The sequence below is a fragment of the Acipenser ruthenus genome, chromosome 11 (assembly GCF_902713425.1).
Source record: "Acipenser ruthenus chromosome 11, fAciRut3.2 maternal haplotype, whole genome shotgun sequence".
Taxonomy (NCBI): Eukaryota; Metazoa; Chordata; class Actinopteri; order Acipenseriformes; family Acipenseridae; genus Acipenser; species Acipenser ruthenus.
This window is the reverse complement of record NC_081199.1, coordinates 41794915-41801402: the sequence shown is the minus strand read 5'-3', so window position 1 is coordinate 41801402 and position 6488 is coordinate 41794915.

Here is a 6488-nt window from a genome sequence, read left to right as displayed (position 1 = left end):
GCTAAGCTTCTCAGGGATTTGGGGAAGAAAGGGAACAGTGACAGCCTGGCCCTTCTTCCACTATAAGTTATGGCTATTCTATCTTACATAAAATGTTTTCTTTTTTTTCATGCAAATTAATTGGTCTTTTAACAACAAAAATCATCAACCAACCAGTACAATGCTTTTTCCATGATTAAAGCTACAAAGTAACGTAGAGTCACTATACCCTCCTTGCTGTTGTCTAAACAATCCCTGTAACTACTCACATCAAAACCTGACCTGACCTCAATCTCTAACTGCAGTTGCACCAAATTTGCACAGCCCTGAGATTTCTTTCTAATTACACAGAAACCATGCTGGTGCCCTGCTAATAGCTTTTTTTCTTGTAATCAACCCATCCTCAAGATGCATTTCAACTTTACTTCAGATCTGGAACAGAGTTGACCAGTGGGGTTGGCTTGCTGAACTGACAGTAAAATAAGAACCGTTGACTGCATCCTAGCCTTGTTCATCTGCTATCTTGTCATCTATCAGCAAAAAGGTATAGTACAATATTATTATTATTATTATTTATTTCTTAGCAGACGCCCTTATCCAGGGCGATTTACAATCGTAAGCAAATACATTTCAAGTATCACAGTACAAGTAATAATACAATTAAGAGCAAGATAAATACAATGACTTTGGTTCAAGCAAGTACAAGTGTGACAAAATACAATTCAATAATACAGCAGATAACAGTGTCAGTGATAGTTACATCAGGATATGATTAAATACAAAATACTACAGATTAAACACTTGGTAGATTACAGTACTCTGAAGTACAGGATTAAATGCAGTAAAATAGGGGGCAGATAAGAGCAAGAAAAGCACATTTAAATGAAGGGTGATAGTGTCCCAGGGGAAGAACAGAGGAGTTCTACAGGTGCTGTCTGAAGAGGTGAGTCTTAAGGAGGCGCCGGAATGTGGTCAGGGACTGGGCAGTCCTGACATCTGTAGGAAGGTCATTCCACCACTGCGGAGCGAGGGTGGAGAAGGAGTGGGCTCTGGAGGCAGGGGAGCGTAGAGGAGGTAGAGCCAGTCTTCTAGTGCAGGCGAAGCGGAGAGGTCGAGTGGGGGTGTAGGGAGAGATGAGGGTCTGGAGGTAGCTGGGTGCAGTCTGGTCAAGGCATCTGTAGCCTAGTACAAGAGTCTTGAACTGGATGCGAATGGTGATCGGGAGCCAGTGGAGTGAGCGGAGTAGTGGAGTTGCGTGGGAGAAGCGAGGTAGAGAGAACACCAGGCGGGCAGCGGAGTTCTGGATGAGCTGGAGCGGATGGGTGGCGGACGCAGGGAGGCCAGCCAGGAGGGAGTTGCAGTAGTCTAGGCGGGAGAGTACCAAGGCCTGGACCAGGAGCTGGGTGGCGCAGTTGGTGAGGAAGGGTTGGATTCTTCGGATGTTGCTCAGGAAGAATCGGCAAGTGCGTGCTAGAGTGGAGATGTGCTGGGAATACGAGAGGTAGGAGTCCAGGGTGACTCCGAGGTTCTTAGCGGAGGAAGAGGGAGAGAGTGTGGTAGATTCCAGAGGAACAGAGATAGAGAGATCAGAGGAGGGGGAGGAGGAGGGAAAGAAAAGGAAGTCAGATTTAGAGAGGTTGAGTTTGAGGTGATGCGAGTGCATCCAGGAGGAAATAGCAGACAGACAGGTAGAGATATGGGAGGGGATGGTGGAGTCAGAGGTGGGGAAGGAGAGGAAAATCTGAGCATCATCAGCATAGAAATGGTATGAGAAACCATAGGATGCGATGAGGTGGCCCAGGGAGCGGGTGTAGAGAGAGAACAGGAGAGGACCCAAGACTGACCCTTGGGGGACTCCTGTTAAGAGAGGGCGAGGTGTGGAGGTTGCTCCACGCCAGGTTACCTGGTGAGTGTGGTTGGAGAGGTAGGAGGAGAACCAGGACAGAGCAGTGCCAGAGATCCCCAGGTCAGCGAGAGATGATAGTAGAATAGAGTGATCAACAGTGTCAAAGGCAGCAGAGAGGTCGAGGAGAATTAGGACAGAGGAGAGAGAGGCAGCTCGGGCAGACTTTAGTGAGTTGGTGACAGACAGGAGGGCGGTTTCAGTGGAGTGAGCAGAGCGGAAGCCAGATTGGAGAGGGTCGAGCAGAGAGTGGTTGGACAGGAAAGCAGAGAGCTGGCGGTGTACGGTCCGCTCGAGGGTTTTGGAGAGGAAGGGTAGGAGGGAGACAGGATGGTAGCTCTGGAGGGAGGTGGGGTCGAGGGTAGGTTTTTTGAGGAGGGGAGTGATAGAGGCTTTTTTGAAGGCAGAGGGAAAGAGACCAGAAAGGAGAGAGGTTGAGAAGGAAGCAGATGAAGGGAAGCAGAGCAGGAGCAGCAGCTTGAAAGAGGTGAGTGGGGAGGGGGTCCAGAGCACACATGGTGGGTTTGTGACCCTGGAGCAGGGAGGAGAGGTCAGAGTCTGAGAGGGGCAAGAAGGTGGAGAAGGAGGGTGAGTTAGTAGGGGATGCAGTGGGTGTAGGGGTTTGAGCAGGTGGCGGAGGGAGGGAGAGGTGTTAAAGAGTTTGCGGATATCTGAGATTTTAGAAGGGGGGGAGGGTTTAGGAGGGAGGAGAAGGTAGAGAATAGTTTACGTGGGTTGTTAGTGGAGGCTTGGATTACAGATTGGAAATTAGTACATTTAGCAGAGGAGAGAGTAGAGGAGAAGGAGGAGAGGAGAGTGTGGTAAAGGTCGGCAGCAGGGAGTTTGGTTCTCTTCCATTTCTTTTCAGCAGATCGCAGTGTGATTCTTGCTGAGCAGAGCGCAGAGGAGAACCAGGGTTGGGGAGGGGAGGGGCGAGCAGGTCGGGAGGTGAGGGGACAGACAGAGTCAAGGGAGGAGGTGAGGGAGGAGAAGAGGGTGGAGGTAGCAGAGTCTACGGAGAGTTGTGAAAAGGAGTCGATAGGAGGGAGGTGAGAGAGAGCAGTGGAGGCAAGGACAGAGGGGGAGAGAGAGCGGAGGTTACGGCGAGAGGTGACAGTGGGGGTAGGAGGAGCAGGGAGAGAGGGGAGAGACAGAGAAAAAGAGATGAAATAGTGATCAGAGAGGTCCAGGGGGGTGACAGAGCGGGTGGAGGGGCAGCAGGCCCTGGAGAAGGTGAGGTCCAGTTGACGGCCAGCTTTGTGGGTAGGAGGGGATGGAGAGAGACAGAAGTCAAAGGAGTGAAGGAGAGGGAGGAATCCAGCAGAGTGGCTGGGGTTGGAGAGATGGATGTTGAAGTCACCTAACAGGACAGTAGGGGTAGACAGAGAGGGGAGGGAGGGGAGTAGATAGTCGAGTTCATCTAGAAAGTGAGCGAGAGGCCCAGGGGGACGGTACAGTACAATTAGCAGGAGTTGACAGGGAGAGGTTAGTTGGACTGCATGAAATTCAAAGGTATTAACAGAGAGTGAGGAGAGATCGGAGGGAACAGAAAGGAGTAAGGAGGGAGAGAGGAGAAGCGTGGTGGTGGTGGTGGTAGCCATTGATGCAATTACTTATTTTTTATTATAGTATGTGAAGTCATGGTGTTCAGAGTGAGACACCATATTGACTATCTGATGTAACAACTCCATTAGCATAGTAAACAAGAACAGTGAGTCATCTGGATCATTGCAGCACTGTTGCAAGCTATTCGTAGATCATTCTCTGTAAACCTGGCCAATTCGATCAATGATATTCTGATCAATAGAACTGGCTGAACTAGTGATATAGTGAGAGCGAGTTACTGTATTCAGCTGTCGAGTGTGTCACTATGGAGGGAGCTCTTGGTTAAAATACCACTAGATTTAAATCAACTAGCCTCCACCTCCAGTATTTAGCTGCAGTTTCCATCTCCCTGGTGGCTGTGAGAGCAGCTGCACTGACGCCCATTTTGGGTGCAGCCTTGAACATTTCAGTGCGTGCTGCCTCCGTAGCCATGGCAATGTACTTGCTGGCAGTGCATTCCTCCCTGTCACTCAGCTGAGCAGCAGTGCTGCTATACAGGGAGTCGATGACTACCCCCTCCCTCCAGCCCCCACCCCGCAGCATCACGTCTTTCCCTTTGTAATGAGGCAAGTGTATACGCTTCTGCCAACTTACGTCAGTGCCTGGTAAATATCAGACAAAACAAAGCTCAGTGTAAAATAATTATGCCAGGATGAAATTAAAACGCCTTTTTAATAATTGCATGAAGATTAATGCGAGCTCAGGATTTATTATTAAGAGATGTGCATTTATACACATCTTTGCCAGAATATTATGTTTTATTATGACTGCTGCAAGCAGTACAGGCAGGCCTTGAAATGGTTACAATACAATGTAATCAATCTGCATAGCTCCACCAGCACACAGAGGGTTATTAGTTCTGCCAGCACACAAAGTCAAAGGTAATCAATTACAAGGGGAGTGCAGTATTCACTATACCCCTGTAACGATAGTTCAGAAAGCAGTTACAATTTAAGCATGCAATTATTTTTTTTTTAATCTGTGATTTATTCCACGGTGGAAAAGCATGGAGGACAAGAAGTGTTCCCTTTCCAATTTCCCAACCAGAAAACCAAGGCCTTTAAAAAACCCTCAAGGAGTGAGATTTTCCACCGCAGATTAATAGATTACTTGTGAGAACATACTGCTGTTGTAACCTGTTAGAAGTATCCAGAAGGCATCTGAAAAGTTGAAGCTCTGTAAATATACATCTCAGTGCTGTTACTGTCACTGTATGTGCTTAACCATACACTGCCTGGTGGTTTGACATGAACACTTTAAAATGCATAACTGCTTTGGGAATTCAACACATGATAGGTCATGAGCCACTTCATTGTCATCTGCAACACGTATTATATGAGTGCTAAAACTCCTAGACATGCCCCGACACAACACCCAAGGCAAGAACACGTCTGTGATAAACATGTTGAGCAGTCCACGCTCCTCTGGGTAATTAATTCCTTTCGGGTCACACCTTTGCCCTGTGTTGGAGGACGAGAAGTGTTCCCTTTCCAATTGCCCCCAATCAGAAAACCAGGGCCTTTAAAAAAAAATCACATTGCAGGTTATGATTTCTTTCTCGTTAGCTTAACAACTTCTTGCAAGGCATTCCAAACTAAAAAAAAAAAAAAAAAAAAAAGATTTTAAACCCACAGTAAACACACCTGCAGTTAAAACCAGGAATCCATGCTGAGCCAAAGTTAACAGGGCATGTTAAGTTTATATTACAAAAATATATATATATTCTTCCAACACCAACAGTTAAAACAGCAGCTCTCTTAATGTGTGTGTGGTTGTGTTAGTGGGCAATAAGTTACCAGAGCCATCGGGGACCTAAGAGGAACATATCATTGCATGACTCTTTTACACAGGTCGAATCCATCCTTATATGACAGTAATCAAGCTCAGACACTCACATTCACACATGACACTAACACCTGCAACTCAATTATCAAGTCCAAGTAATCTGTGATGCTCAACTAAGGTGTAATCAAATAATGCATATCATTATAAAACATAGGAGGCTGTGTGGTCCAGTGGTTAAAGAAAAGTGCTTGTAACCAAAAGGTCCCTGGTTCAAATCCTGGCTCATTCACTGACACACTGTGTGACCCTAAGCAAGTCACTTAACCTCTTTGTGCTCCGTCTTTCGGGTAAGACGTAATTGTAAGTGACTGTGCAGCTGATGCATAGTTCGCACACCCTAGTCTCTGTAACTCACCTTGGATAAAGGCGTCTGATAAATAAACAAATAATAATAATCTAAAGCAATGAATAATATAATACATTAGATAAACAAAGCTGTCAGAAATATGTGTAGCCCCCCCCCCCCCCCCCCCCCCCCCCCGCCTCACCTCCAACATCTCTCCAGAAGCTCTGCTGTCCCAGCCACTGGTTCAGCTGCACTGCCAGGACGGCTACCGTCACACCTTACTGCAGGAGAATCAATCATTTGACAGATTGGTTACAAGAGGCAGGGAGGCACTTTCCCGGGGGCGCTGGTGGTGCTTAATTATATATTATTTAGGTCATCTGCTGCTGAGACAGAATGCTAACATTTTTAATTTAACGTAAATATTTCTGGCAATGTAATATCTTTATTTCTGAAAAACCCTCATTTAAAGTAACAAACAAACAAACAAAAAAAAAATAATAATTTTAGAACATAAGAAAGTTTACAAACGAGAGGAGGCCATTCAGCCCATCTTGCTCGTTTGGTTGTTAGTAGCTTATTGATCCCCGAATCTTATCAAGCAGCTTCTTGGATCCCAGGGTCTCAGCTTCAACAATATTACTGAGGAATTTCACCAATGCTGGAAATCATAGAGGCAGAAATACCTGAATAATTTCCAAAACAATACAAGTAGCCATGATAGTTTTCTTTACTGTATAGTAAGAACAGAACATAAATATATTTTTAAAAAATATGTATGAAATTTAGAGAACATCTGCAACTTCTTTAAAAAGCGAGTGCGCTTGAATTCACATATTTACGCCCTCTGGCTAGATGGAGGCGGAGTCA